This window comes from Mesoplodon densirostris, chromosome 3 (genome assembly GCF_025265405.1).
Source record: "Mesoplodon densirostris isolate mMesDen1 chromosome 3, mMesDen1 primary haplotype, whole genome shotgun sequence".
NCBI lineage: Eukaryota > Metazoa > Chordata > Mammalia > Artiodactyla > Ziphiidae > Mesoplodon > Mesoplodon densirostris.
The window spans coordinates 94,349,337-94,364,379 of NC_082663.1; the positions used below are offsets into that span (position 1 = coordinate 94,349,337).

The following is a 15,043-nucleotide window of genomic DNA, read 5'->3' on the forward strand; positions in this document are numbered from 1 at the left end:
TAGCCCTGTTTTCTGATTGTTTCATCTTGTAGAAAATGTCACCAAAGTATAATTTTGCTATTTTGCTTAGAAATTATATGGTGTGCCTAGGTAAAGTCTACAGAGCACAACATGAAGGCTTGGAACAAATCACTAGGGTCTGAGGAACAAGTGAAAAGGAAATTCCATGTTGCAGTCTAAATCATCAGGATTCATTTATTCCTTTATTTTTATTAATATGGTAGTAGCAAATCTTTTATTAATATGACACTAGCAAATCTTTAGTTGCAAAATAGAGATATAAGTTATTTTCATGTGGGATTTTTTTTTCTATTGTAAAAAATTCAACCCTCAGTTTATGAACTGTCCTCCTTCGGTCCACATGAAAATATCCGTGGGTAGTTATTTGCCAAGTTCTGACAGATTTCCACATTTCTCTCCCACATAGTCCGTTCTCCTTATGGAACCCCAAATGATCTTTAAAAAATTTAAATCAGGTCATATCATTCTGCTTAAAAAACCTTCAATGGATTTTAGTCCCATTCAGCTTCAAGTAAGATCCATACTCCATACCATATCATGACCTACACCAGCTTTCTTATTTATTTTGGTCTTGGGACCCCTTCACACTCTTAAATATTATTGAGGATCCTCAAAAGACCTTGTTTGTGTGCATTATAGCTATTTAGATTTATTATATTAGAAATTAAAACAGAAAATTTTAAAATTGAAAAATATTAATTCATTTAAAGACAGCAATCATACATAGTACATATCACATTTTAATGAAAATAACTATTTTTCAAAACAAAAAATTACTGAAAAGAATGGCATCGGGCCTCCCTGGTGGCGCAAGTGGTTGAGAGTCCGCCTGCCGATGCAGGGGATACGGGTTCGTGCCCCGGTCTGGGAGGATCCCATATGCCGCGGAGCGGCTGGGCCCGTGAGCCATGGCCGCTGAGCCTGCGCGTCCGGAGCCTGTGCTCCGCGACGGGGGAGGCCACAACAGTGAGAGGCCCGCATACCGCAAAAAAAAAAAAAAAAGAATGGCATCGCTTTACATTTTTGCAAATTTCTTTAATGTTTGGCTTAACAGCAGATAGCTGGATTCTCATATCTACTTTTTCATTTAATTTATTACAGTAGCACATATCCTTTTGCTCAGGTCCTCTTCACTTTGGTCTCCACAGAGAGATCTTCTTTTTCCACCCACCTATACAGTCACCCTGTATCCCATTACTTTGTTTTACTTTCCCCATACCATTTAAAATTATACAAAATTGTATTATCTCTGTCTGTGTTTATTATCCATGTCTACCCACTCATTTGCGCTTAGGCAAGGACCTTGTTTGTCTTGTAAATCATAGTGTAATAGTTTTCTATTGTTGCTTAACAAATTACCCCCACATTTAGCAGCTTAAAACAGCAAACATTTATTATCTTACAGTTTTTGTGGGTCTGGATTTATGTGCGTGTGGTATAGCTGGGTACCTCTGGCTCAAGCTCTCTTTTGAGGTTGGGTCAAAGGATTTGCTCTCAAGCTCACTCCTGTGGTTGTTGGCAGGCCTAGATGATCTACTTCTAAGTTAATTCATGTGGGCCAGGGCTGCCTCTGTCCCTGGCAAGCTGGCTTTCCCTAGGGTGACTGGTGAGAGAGAGAGAGAGAGAGAGAGAGAGAGAGAGAGAGAGAGAGAGAGAGAGAGAATTTGAATGAACCTAAGACAGAAGCTACAGTATTTTCATATTCTAATTTGGGAAGTGACATCCAATCACTTCTGCCATTTTTAGTCATTAAAAGGAAGTCACTGGATCTAGTGACTCGGGGAGGGGATTACACAAGATGAATAACGGGGAGTAGGGATTACTGGGGGTGAGAGGCTGCCTGCCATCAACTGTATCCTCAGGGTCTAGCATTATATCTGGCACATAGTAGGTGCTCAGGAAATACCTGTTGAATGAGCATAGTGCCTATAGAATACTTAGTTATATGCTTGTTGTCAGAGACTTTAGCCTTGTTTTCTGAGCAGAAGGGAGATTATTTGCCTTAGAAGGCTTTTAAAATCCATGCTATTATTCATGGCTCCTCTAGTATGTTGTATTATGTAGGTAGTTGATACAGGCCTACATAGAAGGGAAAATACTAATTTCTTCTATGGAATAAGAAGACTTGCTGGTGTCTTCTGGGGCTTAAGGTGAGAAATTGGATGAATACATTAGTCCAGGGGCTGTGATGTATTCCTGCAGGGGAAAATAGAACTTCATGCCCAATAATGTATGTTTGCCCATTCTTCTTCTTACTTAAAATTTTATCATCTAGCGAGTTTGTGCTATTGTGGGGCCATTGCTCTCTCTTGGTGTCTTCATTTGCCTTCTCTAGGTTAAGGAAAACATTGAGTTGTCTGGTTGGCCATATTTGTTCTAAGATGCAGGAATTCCAAATTCATTAATGTTATCCATGAACAATTGTAATCATTTTCTAAATAAATGTAATATGCTTAATTAATTTATTTACTAAATAGACTGCCTTAGAGTATCTCTACACTATAGTACTATTTTATTTCGGTCTTTTGAAGGAAATTATAGCTAGTCTTCACTTTCAGTCACAGTATAATAACTTTGTTTTTACACCTGTTTCCAGGGCTGCGTACATAGGTTACATATTGGTATGAATTCCAGGGCTGTGTACATAGGTTACATATTGATATGAATCAGTCTTTAAAATTGTTTTCGTGACACTTAGCTGAGACTAGGACAACAGTGATAATTTCAACTGAGAGTGAGAATGGAGGAAGAGATATTCTCCCTGCAAAGATTCTGTGGGAAAATACATGTAAAACAAATGCTAACATATATACTCACTGTTCACATTGGTAGCTCTCTTTCCTTTTGGTGAAGTTTGGCCGAACACCTCATTTTCAGGTTGGAGCGTTCTCTTTTTGAGGACACATCCAGATTTTACTTCAGTCTCTGTTTGCAACCCAATAAGAGCTGTCCTTAAAACAAAGAAGATGATCAGATTTGGCTGTCATTCTATTAGCTACTTATAATCTCCATGTATTAAAAATATCCCTGGGGAGTTATAAGCATGACAGAAATCCAGAAAATATCAGATTGTTCAGTACATGTGGTCAACTCCACAGTTAAAGTTGTTATCAAACATCAAGATTTCTCATAAATTATGGAAGTGTTCTGAACAAAGCCCTGATTTGCTATGAAAGGAGAGGAAGTCCTAGATAGTGAGAGTTATTAATATATGGCTAAGTTACTGAGGGTATTTGTAGAGTTTTCAGACTGTCTCAAATACTGTTTCAGCTCAATTAATCTGTGATTCCCATGAAACAATATTTTCCAGAAGTATTATGGGCAATTGGTTAGTCTTTATGCTGTTTTTCAAAAACTTAAAACCATTCATAATTTCTAATTATGAATTATTTTGAATATACAAAAATTATAATAGACATATATTTACTCACCACACACTGAGATTTAAGAGATGTTCATATTTTGCCATATTTTTTTGTGGACTCTCTTTTTAATTAGGTTTTACTTTTATAGCTAAAATCCAGGTTTATCTTGTCTCCCTCCATTTCACTATATTGAAGTCATTCTATTTCCATTCATGTTTTTATTCTTTATTATAAATGTGCATATCCATAAAGAATGCAGGGTTTTGCCTTTGTGTTTATTAAAAAATTTTACATGAATGGTTTCATATTATATATGTTGGACTTGCCTTTATGCTCTTCTGCCATCTCCATGATAGCATGCCCTGGGTAACCTGTTGGGCCCAAGACAAGGAAAGGCACAGACCTGGAATCTAGAATGGACTTGGAATCATCTAACAGCTTTGTGTCAAGCCTGGCCATGCCAAGCCTTAAGCTGAAGCCCGACTGACCTGCAGACAAGTCAGCAAGCAATAAGTGCCTTTGTTGTATATCACTGAGATTTTGTGGTTGTTTGCTATGCAGCAAAAACTGACTGACATATATTTTTATTATATATTGTATTAGGTATAACAGCATGCAATGTATTTATCTGTATTGTTCCATATGGTTAAGTGATTCATCCATTTTTATTCATTTTTTATGAGAGAGACTTAAATTTCTTACTGGATGTATTTTTCATAATGTCTCTGGAAACTATTGTCTTTATTTCATGGTATTTTACTTCTGTAAACCAAAAATATCTGTTCCAAAAAGAAGGTGTTTAATGCTAGGTACGTTGTGATTCCTTCCACCAGTGGTCCCAGACAAAATGAAATACAGGACAGTTATGGGTTAGGAACTGAGAACTGGCTTATATAATTTCTTAATTATATACTTAAAGATCTCAAGTATTGTTAATTCATGACATAGCTCATTTGGTATAAGAACTGGAATAGCAAAGAGAAATTTAAAACTATATTGTAAAATTACTAGTATGGTTAGAAAGGCCATTCACTCTAATGTGTGGTTGGTGTACCTTTGCAGAGAAAAAAGCATCTAGAAGAATTTCACTAATAAAAATATGTTTTGTACCACAGATGTTTTGTACCACAGATGTACCACACATATGTTTTTGAAATGTAGGAAAGCATTTCAAATATTGAGTTTCCTTCTCAGCATGGGTAGCTGATGCCGTCTAGGAGGCTTACAGGATCGAAATTATGTTTGTTATAATCATGCAATTATTTTACATTTGAAACAAGAGATACTCACATAAAACCTACCACTCAGACCAAGACATGTGAAAGCCATTAGTGGTAATGAAAAATAGACTAAAGTGAGATTAGCCCCTTTTGCATTTCCATACTACAGTTCATGGGAATAATAGAAACTAAGTCCAGTGAGTCACAAGTCTTCTAGGAGGCCTGCTTTAGGAAGTCTCTCTGAAGGGATCATTCAGGCCTGTAAATTCTTACCAGTAAATCATAACTTCTCAGAAACCTTTAGGTTGGAAAGGGATGAAGCCGATCCTGGTCATTTTTACTTTTTTGCTCTAGGTGAGGAAGAGGATGGGAATTGGCTAGATGACTGTCATCATTTCAGCTTTTAGACTCTTGAACTCAAAATAATAGCTAACACTTATTGACTACTTACTCTGGCCCAGAAACTGTGCTTTTTTTTTTTTTTTTTAAGCGTAAACCTTCATCCTCAAAAGAGCAAGGTAGGGATTAATAGGGCCCTTTTGCAGATAGTGAAACTGAGGCACACAGAGGTAAAATGACTGACCCAAGGTCCGTGGCTGGTAAGTGAAGGATGCTAGATTGAACTCACCTCTATCTGGCTCTCTGTGCTCTTAACTTTACACCCATGCCCCCTCTTAGTGGACAACATGAACCTAGTGGCTGTTATATGTGGACAGTTATGTAATATTGTAAAATGTACAGAGGAAAGCAATTTTATTTTTAGGACTTTTTCCTTATTTGAGAAAAGTTATACGATGCCACTGTGTACAACTTTGAATTGTAATCAATGTATCTCTCCCTTACAACTAGCAGTGTAGAAATATGCAAATATATCTTGTCTGAGATGAAAAAGCTTTGAGTTTGGTTAAATGGCTGTTTATAACTTTGAGAAGGAGACTCGGAAATAGGTTTGCTAAAGGGGATTCCTTGACTTATGCTGACTATAGCAGAACTGTTTGTTGCCTGGCCCCAAACTTTTTCCACCATCTCCTCCCATTTCGTTCACATATCACGTAGAGAAAATGATCTGAGCCACGGGACATGTGCTGGGGGCTCCTGGGAAAGATTTCTTCCCCGGTGAGAGAAAGCTACCCTTCCCCATGCTTTTTGTCTTTGAAAGTGATGTGGAAATGAGATATTTGGAGCTTCTGTATTCACTTTGAGACCATGAAGAACAAGAGAATTATAGAGTTGCAGCTTGAAGTCATCTGATTATCAACACTGAGCGAGAGTTGGAAGTGTAAGCCTCTGACTGAGTTAGCTCTTGAAGGTAGTCATTTATTTTACCATCCTTGTTGGTAAAAACTATACTTTACCTCAACTCTTCTGTTTACTAGATGTTCATGAAAAAGTTCTAGTTTGTAGTAATTCACATATCAAATTTTGTAATCTATATAATATTCACATATAAGTTTACTATAAACTTTTGCACAATAAGCCAACTAAATACTTTATTTGTTGGTGATGAGGTCACCAGATTCTTATCTTAGTGGTCTTTCCAGTTACTGTACAATTTTAAGTCATAATTAGTAATGACAAATAATTTTAATGTGAATTTTTCCCACAGAGCCAGAAGCCTGATTTTCTCTTAAAATCTAGACCTTTAGTTGAATTTTACATTTGGTTATGTTCAGCATTGCAACTGCACTTTCAAATAGTCTTGATACTGCAGGAGCAAACTCCAAGATTCTCTCTTGAAAAACCTCTCAGGCCTGTGTGGGACCCTCTGCCTTTTTAGGAACCACCCCTTTGTCTTTGCTTGGTGTACTTATTAAGCAGAGTTAAGCAGAAATAAACCTGAAGTCAATTTATGGAAGGTGTGGTTGTATTAATGGAATGGTGCACGCATGAGAGAGAGAGAGGGAAACAAGAACAAGAGTCACTGTATCTTAGATCACATTCATTAAAGGAAGAGTCCAAGACACAGATTTAGGTATATGTGAGTTGATGAGGAAGTGCTTTTCAGGACAGATCTATAAGGGAGTAAAGGAAGCAGGATAAGGAAGGCAGAGAAGTTGAGCAATGATAAAGTCTTGGGGAAAGTCTAGCCTTAACCTGATTTAGAGGGCTCTGAGGCATAAATGGTCCAACCTGGAGCTGTTCTGCTTTGAGCCAAGAGGACCAGACTCTGTACCCCATATCGACCAATCATTGGCCATCCCCTGGGGTGGACATAGTTGGGGGATTATGGTGATATAATTTCCAGTGCATCTCCTGCTGAGGCAATGCTCTGGAGAAGGTCACAGGTATAAGCTGTTAGCAATAGCAACTTGAAGAGCTGGGAAATGGGCATATTATCCTGTAAAAGGGATTTAAGAGAGGCACCCAAATCATCTACTACAGTTTACTTTTGGGTAGGAACCTGAAGTTTAAGGAAAGTTAAATTTAATTCAAAACAAGTTTATTGAATGCCTACTATGTGCAAAGCAATATACTAGGGCAAAGGGGGTTACAATGTGAATGATCTGTTGCCTTCAAGAAGTGCAGTGTTTAAGAAGTAATTAAACATACAAGCATTACATCTATTCCTGAGATTTGTCTCCAGTATCAGGCTTCATAAGTTATAAATTCCTATAAAGATAGTTACCTTCTATACTGTAGTATTCCTATAGGCAAGTGAATTTGAAAATGTCTACTCTAAAATTAGATATAAATTCTCTCTGAGCTTATTTTTAAAAATTATAGCCTACTGTTAATACAAAGAATTGAGTTGACTCTTCAAAAGTTTAGACTATTTCCATGCATGTGAGAAGAACAAAATTACATACTTTTAGAAGTGGAGGTCTGACATTTTTATAGTTCATTTCTTTTTGGTTTTGTTCCACTGAGTGAGAAGAATGATTGGCTTTTATGTGTTACTCAGAGAAATCTGTTATACTTTATACTCTTTATCGTGCACACAAGACATGTTTCTGCTGTGGCCACTGCATCAAATATCTTTTTTTTAAAATTTATTTTATTTTTGGTTGCATTGGGTCTTTGCTGTGCGCAGGCCTTTTCTGGTTGTGGCGAGTGGGGGCTTCTCTTGTTGCGGAGTACAGGTTCTAGGTGCACAGGTTTCAGTAGTTGTGGCTCACGGGCTCTAGAGCACAGGCTCAGTAGTTGTGGCACACGGGCTTAGTTGCTCTGTGGGATGTGGGATCCTCCTGGGCCAGGGATCGAACCTGTGTCCCCTGCATTGGCAGGCAGATTCCCAACCACTGTGCCACCAGGGAAGCCCTGCATCAAATATCTTGATGGTTCTATAGATGACCTTTCTTAAATTGAAAAAATTGATTAGTGGTTTTCTGGAAGCATTCTGTCTGGTCGTCTAAACTTGAGCTGAAAAGGTACGGTGTATATACATGGAATTTTTCTACCAGTGTTGTTATTGTAGAAAATTTAGTATTTATTCTACAACATGAGGTGATAAAAAGCTATTGTATACCCTTCATTTTTCCAGGTCAGATTTTCTCCAAGTTCCCATCCTGATGGACTACCAAGAAATTAAACCTTAATCATTACTAAGGCTCCTTCCCTGCCACCTTTATCACCCAAAGGTTTTAAGAGTTCTTTACAGTCCAGAACATTATATTCCTCGGTCTTTAGTCTTTTTTTATTTAATTTTTTTTTTATATTGGTAGAGTTGGTTTACAATGTTGTGTTAGTTTCAGGTGTATAGCAAAGTGATTCAGTTATACATATACATATATCCATTCTTTTTCAGATTCTTTTCCCATATAGGTTACTACAGAATATTAAGTAGAGTTCCCTGTGCCATACAGTAGGTCCTTGTTGATTATCTATTTTATGTATAGTAGCGTGTATATGTTAATCCCAAACTCCTAATTTATCCCTCCCCGCAACGTTTCCCCTTTGGTAACCATAAGCTTGCTTTTGAAGTCTGTGAGTCTGTTTCTGTTTTGTAAATAAGTTCATTTGTATCATTTTTTTTTTTTAGATTCCACCTATAAGTGACATCATATTTGTCGGGTTTACTTCACTTAGTATGATAATCTCTAGGTTCATCCATGTTGCTGCAAATGGTATTATTTCATTCTTTTTTATGGCCCTCAGTCTTTAGTCTTGACTGTTCATATCCTAAGTTACATTATAGCATTGTCATTTCTGTGCCAAGACTGGGCATAAGATCTTTCCCTAAGGTTCCCATGGACGTGATTCTTAGTATTCTATGCCCATCACTCTTCCACAGGTTACCTTTAAGAGCCATCAGAAAGCTACTCACCTTTTGGAAAGAGGGTGTATGGATACATCTGTGTGGAGATGAGCTGTGGTCCCCCACCTCTTTAAGAGAAGCTCTCCTACTTCCTCCTCCCCCTACCTCAAATCCCTCAACTTTCTCTTCTTTTTCTTTGGAACCCCAGTAATTCCTTCTATGAGTTTAAGTTATTGAATATAAAATCCAGGAGAAGGTATTATATTCTGGGTACTCAAAAGCTTCTGTTTTATATTTGGACACAAAAACATTTGAGGCAAGGCAAGGGGACACATAAGCTTAGAAAATCTTGGGATGGAGAGGGGAAAATACCTATGGATGGGAGAATAAAAAACACATAGTGGGGCTTCCCTGGTGGCACAGTGGTTGAGAGTCCACCTGCCGATGCAGGGGACAAGGGTTCGTGCCCCGGTCCGGGAGGATCCCACATGCCGCGGAGCGGCTGGGCCCGTGAGCCATGGCCGCTGAGCCTGTGCGTCCGGAGCCTGTGCTCCACAACGGGAGAGGCCACAACAGTGAGAGGCCCGCGTACCGCAAAAAAAAAAAACAAAAAAAAACACATAGTGATATTTTGATAAATTATTCAGCCTTTTATTAATATTATTATTTGTTTTTATTTAAGACCTTATTATTTTTAGGGCAATTTTAGGTTTAAAATAAAATTGAGAGAAAGGTAAAAAGATTTCCCACATACCCCCTTACCCCACACATGGATGGCTCCCACCACTATCAATATCATTCACTAGAATGGTACATTTTTTACCAAGTATAAACCTACATTGACCCACCATAATCACCCTAAGTCTATAGTTTACCTTAGGGTTAACTCTTGGTGTTGTACATTCTATGGGTCTGGACAGGTGTATGACATATATTCATAATTATCATATAGACTATTTTCATTGCCCTAAAAAATCCTCTGTGCTCTGCCTATTTACCCCTCAACACCAACAACCACTGTTCTTTTTACTGTCTCCATAGTTTTCTTTTTCAAGACTGTCATAGAGTTGGAATCATACTGTATATTGCCTTCTCATATTAGCTTTATTCACTTAGTAATATGTATTTAACTTTACTCTGTGTCTTTTCATGGCTGGATAGCATTTTTCCTTTTAATGCTGAATAATATTGTCTGAATGTACTACAGTTTATTTATCCTTTCACCTACTAAAGGACATTTTGGTTGCTTCCAAGTTTTAGTAATTATGAATAAAGCTGCTATAAACATCCATATGCAGGTTTTTGTGTAGATGTAAGTTTTCAGTTCCTTTGGTTAGATATTAAGCAGCACAATTGCTGGATCAAGTGGTAAGAGAATGTTTAGTTTTGTAAGAAACAGCCAAACTGTCTTCTAAAGTGGTTGTACTATTTTGCATTCCTATCAGCAATGAACAAGAGTTCCCGTTGCTCTGTATTCTCACCAGCATCACGTGTTGTCAGTGTTCCGGAGTTTGGCCATTCTAATAGGTATGTAGTTGAATCTCATTGTCATTTTAATTTGCATTTCCCTGATGACATATGATGTACAGCATATTTTCATATACTTATTTGCCATCTGTATATCTTCTTTGATGAGGTGTCTGTTAAGGTCTTTGGCCATTTTTTAATAGAGTTGTTTTCTTATTCTCATATTTTTCTTCTTCTTGAAAGAATAAAAAACAAAAGACATATTGATGTTCAGTGTTTAATTGTTGGTATTTGTTCTTTCAAAATATATTAAGAATCAAAGATAACCTTGTTCTAGTCAACATGTCCTAACCAGAAGAAAGTTCCTATTTATGTAACTTCTTTTCCAAAGAACGTTAGAGAAGTTGAGCCAATAAATCAATTGAAGGTAGAAATAAGGACATAAGAGGAAACTTTTGCTTGATGATGTGTAGCTTTGTGGAAATAGGACCATTCAGAAGCAGACCTATAATGCATGCTGGTAGGGGATCGTGGTGGAAATGGAGATGGGAATTGGTAGAACCAAAAGAGGTTCAACTCTGACACAGGCCTGGACTACTATGTTTGGCCCTCTCTCCATCCTATTTAGGTAATTCCTCTGGCTTTCCATTGACATGTGTCTGCAGAAAGGGACATAACATGGGAAACCCAAGGGAGAATTTACCTTTGAAAGGAATTTAAGGATATTATGAGACAACCATTTAAAAAAAATCAGATGCCTTCTAAAATTTCTGTGAAGTCTGTAGGAGATGACTATTATGTAAATAACCACAAATGGATAAGGTACGCAGAGTTAAATTTGTTCTTTAGTTCTAGGTGTTTTTGACATACCATGTTACTACTTCATTGCCAAGTTGGAGAAATAGAGAAATCTGAATCTTAATAATTTTCTCTTGATTCCTAATGTCCATTTTTGCAGAAAGGCATAAAAACCTTTGGGTAAAAATTGAGATCTAATCACAGCATAGAGATTGTTTACGTATATCTACAAGAAAAATATTACCACACAGCTAGATAATGAGAACTCCTTATCACGTAATTTCTAATTTTCTCTGTGAGTAAGTGCCTTGAAGAATGTACCTTATTAAAAGAATGATTCTGGTTACTCATTTTGTGTTCTGTGCCTATCAGGCCTTCCTAGTGGATGTGATTTCAGTTTTTCTTACCAGGTAGAACAGCTACTCTGCTCATCACAAAGCAGTGTGTTTATATTCCAAGATTTGTGATTTGATAACTTTACTAACCTAGTACCATTCTGTTGTTACTAACTAGTTGCTTTACATGGTTATTGTATTTTACAGTGTAAAACTGGAATTGGAACTTTAAAAAATCTCTAATTCAGTGGTTTCCTTAAAATTCCCTGTGGTGCCTTTAAAAATATTCAAATGTTTATATTCAAATATTCAAATGTTGAATCAGAGTCTTCAGGAACCCACTAATCTTGTCCTTCACTGTTCTTTCAGAAATGATACAACCTAAATCATCTTATAAACCACATAGTAAATTGATAAGTGTGGGGATACTGTAGCTTTCTCATTCAGTCAGACTTTAAATATATAAGCAGAGAATTGTAAAATGAGAAAATGGCCTCAAAATAAAGACAGTTTAGTTTTAAAGCCTTTCTACTTCATAATCTCTTTGTGTTTGATACAGAAGATCTTAAAGTATTATGAGGCTCTATGAAATCTTTCATCACTAATTGGAATAAAAAATGCTGTTGTCCTCAATTGCAGTCTCTTAATCTGCCATCAATCACTATGGGATAAAATATGGACCTACCCTTATGTTTACAGTGTTTAGTGTGTTTTTGTAATGTTTAGTATTTTTTCATCATTTATATTGACATTTCTATCAAGAGTTTTTTTTTTCTTTTTAACTTTCTTTGAATAAGAATTTGGTAAAATAAAGTGCAGTATGAAGATAAAGATATTGATGGTGTCTATTTTTAGAGAAGAAGGGCTTCTTTCCCAGCAAAATAATCTTAAACTTTAAAAATTAAAGATTTTATAATAGGGACAAATTGTTAACCATGACATTGATTTTGTTTTCCCTTTAAGCGTGTAATCAAGTCAGAGAAGAGTTACTTTGTTTAGTTTTGCCTATTTGAAATCTATAAATGTAATCATTCTATGTACTTCTGTACCTTCCTTTTACTGTTCAGTGATAGGTTTTTGAGATTCTTCTTTATTTATACTCTTAGTATATATCTCACTCATTTCCACCGCCATGGACATGGCAGAGTGTAAATATTCAAGTTTATTTATCTATTCTACTGTTAATGGATATTAGGATTATGTCAGAATAATGTGTTGTTACAAACACTATTGCCGTGAATATTTTTAAAAATATTTATTGATACATAAATACCATAAAGTTCACTCATTTAGAGTGAGCGTACAGTTCAATAGTTTTTATAGTATTTATAAAATTTTGAAAGTCTCAGCAAAATCTAATTTTAGAACATTTCATCATGCCAAAAAGAAACCCTGTACCTATTAATAGTCACTCCCTACCCCCACCTCACCTCTTCCTTCCATCCCTGGAAACCACTAGTCTACTTTCTATTTCTGTAGATTTGCCTATTATGGACATTTCATGTAAACAGACTCATATAACATGTGGCCTTTTGTGTCTGGCTTCCTTCGTTTAACACATCGTTTTCAACATTCATCCTTATTGTATCAGTACTTCATCCTGTTTTATTGCCAAATAGTGGTCCATTGTATGGATAGATCACATTTTGTTTGTCTTTACATCAGTTGATGGACATTTGGGTTTCCACTATTTGTGAACAAGTTTTTGTGGGGACATAATTCTTTATAAGTTTCATATGTAGATACCTAGCAGTGAAATTGCTGGGTTATATAGTAACTCTATGTATCATATTTTGAGGTACTGCCAAACTGTTTCGAGAGTGTCAGTATCATTTTACATTCCCATTAGCAATGTATGAGAGCTCTAGTTTCTCCACCTCCTTGCCAACACTTATTACAGTATGTCTTTTTGATAATGATCATCTTAATGGTGTGAACTGGTATCTCATTGTGTTATTGATTTGCATTTCCCTGATGACTAATGATGTTGAGCATCTTTCCATGTGCTTATTTCATTCATATATCTTCTTTGGAGAAAGAAGGTATATTCAAACCCTTTTCCCATTTTAAAATTCGACATACGATTTTTATTGTTGAGTTGCAAGATTTCTTTACATATATTGTATATATGTGCTGGAAACAAACCCCTTATCAGGTATATAATTTGAAAATGTTTTCTCCCATTCTGTGGGTTGTCATTTCACTTTCTTTTTTAAAAATATTTATTTATTTGGCTGTGTCGGGTCTTAGTTGCAGCACACGGGGTCTTTGTTGCGGCATGTGGGATCTTTCGTTGTGGCACACAGGCTCTAGAGCACGCGGGCTCAGTAGTTGTGGCACGTGGGCTCCAGAGTGCGCGGGCTCAGTAGTAGCGGCTTGTGGGCTCTCTAGTTGTGGCATGCGGGCTCTAGAGCACATGGGCTCAGTAGTTGTGGTGCATGGGCTTAGTTGCCCCGCAGCATGTGGGATCTTAATTCCCCAGCCAAGGATCAAACCTGCGTCCCCTGCATCAGAAGGCGGATTCTTAACCACTGGACCACCAGGGAAGTCCCTTATTTCACTTTCTTGATGGTGTCCTTTGAAGCATAAACATTTTAAATTTTAATACAGTCCAAGTTCTCTTTTTCTTTCATTGCTTGCGCTTTTAGTGCCACATACAAGAAACCAAAGATTTCTTAATTCACAGTCCCCAAAACTACTTCAAAGTCCCAAAGACTTATGCCTAGGTTTTCTTCTAAAAACTTTATAGCTTTAACTTTCACGTTTAGTCTTTGATCAATTTTTGAGTGAATTTTTTTTTTTTTTTTCTTTTTGCGGTATGCGGGCCTCTCACTGTTGTGGCCTCTCCCGTTGCGGAGCACAGGCTCCGGATGCGCAGGCCCAGCGGCCATGGCTCACGGGCCCAGCCGCTCCGCGGCATATGGGATCCTCCCAGACCGGGGCACGAACCCGTATCCCCTGCATCGGCAGGCGGACTCTTAACCACTGCGCCACCAGGGAGGCCCTGAGTGAATTTTTGTATATGGTGTGAGATAGGGTCCAATTTCATCTTTTGCATGTAGATATTTGGTTGTCCCAGCATCATTTATTGAAAAACCCCATTGAATTGTCTTGGTACCTTTCTTGAAACCAATTGAACGTAAACATAAGGGTTTATTTCTAGACTCTAAATTCTATTCCATTGACCCATTTGTCTATTCTTGCGCCAGTACCACACATTTTAGTTTCTGTAGCTTTGAAATCAGGATGTATGCCCTTTATCTTTTAAATTTAATACGATAACCCTCATTTGATCTCAAAAGTTTTACATTTTAGTAGTATAAAATTATAAAATATAATAAATTTTTAAAAATGAATAATACTCATAATACTACCAACCAGAATTAGTACTTTAGGACATTCTTTTGGTCTCTTTTTAAGCAGCATTGTAAATTTAATTTTCAGTTGATCCACATGCAGTGTGATAAGCAGTGAGCATATTTTTCTTCCGAGACAATCTTCATGAAGTTCTTGTATAATATTTAAACTTTTATATTTTAATAACTTAGATATAATTGAAACACGTAAATGTCAATTAATGACGAAATGAATTTTCTATTTGCACTTTATTTTTATGGTCTTCAATGCTGTTTGTAAGGGGAG

The 15,043-nt window shown here is 36.8% G+C and overlaps 1 long non-coding RNA gene across 1 annotated transcript in view; it reads left to right on the top strand.

Annotated features, from left to right (window-relative positions):
- Positions 1-15,043, top strand: part of LOC132485340 (uncharacterized) — a 255,141-nt gene that overhangs the window by 60,620 nt on the left and 179,478 nt on the right. The window contains exon 2 of the long non-coding RNA XR_009531403.1: positions 10,247-10,328. This is a non-coding gene — a long non-coding RNA (uncharacterized LOC132485340). The remainder of the gene's footprint in view (positions 1-10,246; positions 10,329-15,043) is intronic.